General features: G+C 34.5%; 1 protein-coding gene across 3 annotated transcripts in view; it reads right to left on the bottom strand.

The window, feature by feature from the left end:
* Positions 1-1723: 1723 nt before the first annotated feature.
* The window catches only part of Cldnd1 (claudin domain containing 1), a 17262-nt gene continuing 16039 nt past the window's right edge, over positions 1724-2946 (bottom strand). For all 3 annotated transcript variants that reach the window (XR_002379998.2, XR_003835154.1, XR_002379999.2), the window contains one exon: positions 1724-1937. The gene's annotated coding sequence lies outside the window, so the exon portion shown is untranslated. The remainder of the gene's footprint in view (positions 1938-2946) is intronic.

Raw genomic sequence — 2946 nt, 5'->3', positions numbered from 1 at the left:
GGGAGAGGGAGAGGGAGAGGGGGAGAGCAGGAGGGGGAGGGGGAGAAGAATACATTGGTTTTTTAAAAAAATAATAAATTTTAAATATTCAAAATAGGAGAATTTTTCTAAAGGAAAATTTAACATCTGAAAAGTAAAGAAACCTAATAGCAATTAGTTCTTTTTCCTCCTGTGTAACCCCACCAACTATTTGGAAATAACTTTGCATTGTAAACTACTTTCTGTCATCATGCCTTATTTTTAGTACCTATAGTCAGTAAAAATAAAAGAAAAAACAACAAAAACAAAACAAAAAACCCAAAGTTTAAAACTGTTACATTTAAATTAGTATACAATTGAAATAAGTTAAATACTTGTTATAGACTACAAAATATACTGATTTGAACAAATTTTCACTCTGTCAGTTGAATTTTTTAGAATCAGGTCAAAAGTGACCAAAAAGCTTAGGAGAGAAACTTTAATTAATTCATGATGTAAGTATATACATGCTCATGATAAAATTAAAATAGTAATTTTAATAGTGATAATAATAATAATAATTCAATGTATTAATTTAAAGAGAAAATTTTATAAGCTACACAGAGTTGTATTCTATTTCTGTAAAGGTGGTGTGACCATGATCAAAATATTGGACACAATCCACTTCAATTTTATTGATCATAAACCAAATTTTTATTTAGTCTAAATTACCTTCTTCATTTTGTTACAATTTTATGTTGCGTTTGTGGTGCTGAGTTGATTCCAGGAAACAAACAAAAACTAGATGCTCCTGTTTAAGGAATTCCAAGAAGGGCAGATCCGGGTACGGAAGTACAAGCGTGGAAAAGCGACTATTTTCAACTTTGCATGATGTGTTGGGAGCAATGAGTCATACGCGGTCATTGCTTATAGGTGCAAGCTGTTTGATACTCTATCCGATAAGGAATAATTCTAACCATGTGAAATAAAGGAAAACTGATTGCGATTTAAAAATCCACAATATTCTATTTAAAAAAAAATCACTGGATGTTGTGAAGCACAACTTTATAGAGAGTTGTGGGTCTATGTGGTGCTAATTCTTTATAAACTCCTAGAATTAACATGAAAAGAAAAACAATAAAAAAAACAGCTTTTTTGCCTCCTTTGTCATCACTAGGATAAAGTAAGCACAGGATTGTAAATTTTTTAACTGCTCTAACCAAATACTTGATAAAAAAAAAAAAACTTAGGGAATTATTATTTAATTTGTCTCGCAGTTTGGTTGTTCAGTATATGGCTACTTGGTTCCGAGTGTCTGGCAAGACATTAATTAGTCAGTAGGAACATAGAGTATAGAAGCTTTTGAACCTCATTATAGGCAAGCAGAGTGAGAAATGTCGTGAATTCTCCACTGATTGTCCTCCATAGTGCCTGGCGTCAGTGACCTCCTTCCAGCTACATCTTACTTAAACTTTCAAAAAGTTCTCAAAACTGCAGCGGCAACTGAAGACCAAGTGTTTAATGAGGAAACACTCTTAAAAACATAACACTCTAAAAGTGGAAAGAAAGTGTTAGAGGTTTTCTGTGGTTCATTAAATGTAATTAACTAAGGGAAGAGTAGGTTGAACTTTATTCTCTAGAATACTTGCCCTCTAATTTATTTTTTAACTATGCAACTGTAATGGCTAACCTTGCTCTTCAACTTTACACACCTCACTTGAAGGTGTAGGAAGAGGGGACCTCATTAAAGAAGTACCTTCATCAGATTGGCCTGTGTGCTTGTCTGTATGGCATTTTATTGATTGCCACTTGGCATAGAAGAGTCCAGCCCATGATGGGAGATATTACCCCTAAGGAGCTGGGTCTGAACTATATAAATAAGCTGGTTGAGCAAATAGTAACTTGGATTCCTCTAGGTTTCTCCATCAAGTTTATATCTTGAGTCCTTGCTTTGACTTCTCAGTGATGGACTACAGAACCTGGAACATAAAATAAACCCTTAATTTTGCCCATAATGACACAAAACTAGTAGAATTGACTTTATATTTAAATGTGTAGACCCTATATAGAAGTATATACACACAAGGAAATAGACATTTACTCATTCAAAGACTGATGAAATAAAAAAAAAACTCACAATCCAACAATTATACATATATGTATGTACATAAATATATCTACACAAATAGCTATGTCTATAATTTAACAATAGATAAAATAGTACATAGATAACATCTGAAAAAATAGATATTACCTAGCCTTTCATCACCATAATCAAATTAGCTGACACAGACAACATTAAAGAAGAAAAATTTAGTTTAACTCATAGCTTCAGAGGTTTCATTCAATCATGACAAGAAAACTTATATCATGGTCAACCAGAAAGCAGGGAGAAAGGAGAAAGTTAGTATTTTCTGGTTCTCTCCTTTCTCCCTTTTTATTCTGTCTAGGTCCTCAACTCACAAAATAATGGTACCCATATTCAGAGTACAGCCTCTGCTTTCATTCATTTAATGAACCCTAGGACCCCCCTCATAGATGCTTTCATACGTAAAGGTATAACTCAGTCTCCTAGGGCACTCTAAATCCAGCCAAGCTGATACTAAAGATTAATCATCACACCAGACTTAATGTAGGAAAAAGTCAAAGTTTGTACAATATAGACATATGTATTTCTTTCTGTGGCTTTTAGTAATACTATCTAGGCATTTATAAGATATACCAGGCACTGGGATAAGCACTGTATGACTCAGTTACTTTTACTTTTCTATTGCCATGAAAAAATACCATGGCCAGAGCAACTTATAAAAGCAAGCATTTAATTGGAGGTTTGCTCGCAGTTTCAGAGGGAACATGGCAGCAGGCAGATAGGTACAGCACTGGAGCCTGTAGCTGAGAGCTTACATCTGGTCCACAAGCAGCAGCAGGAGAGAGGAGAGAAGAGGGGGGAGGGGAGAGAAGAGGAGAGGAGAGGAGAAGAGAGGAGAG

Source organism: Mus caroli, chromosome 16 (assembly GCF_900094665.2).
Source record: "Mus caroli chromosome 16, CAROLI_EIJ_v1.1, whole genome shotgun sequence".
Classification (NCBI taxonomy): Eukaryota; Metazoa; Chordata; class Mammalia; order Rodentia; family Muridae; genus Mus; species Mus caroli.
This window is presented reverse-complemented; position numbering and strand designations above follow the sequence as displayed.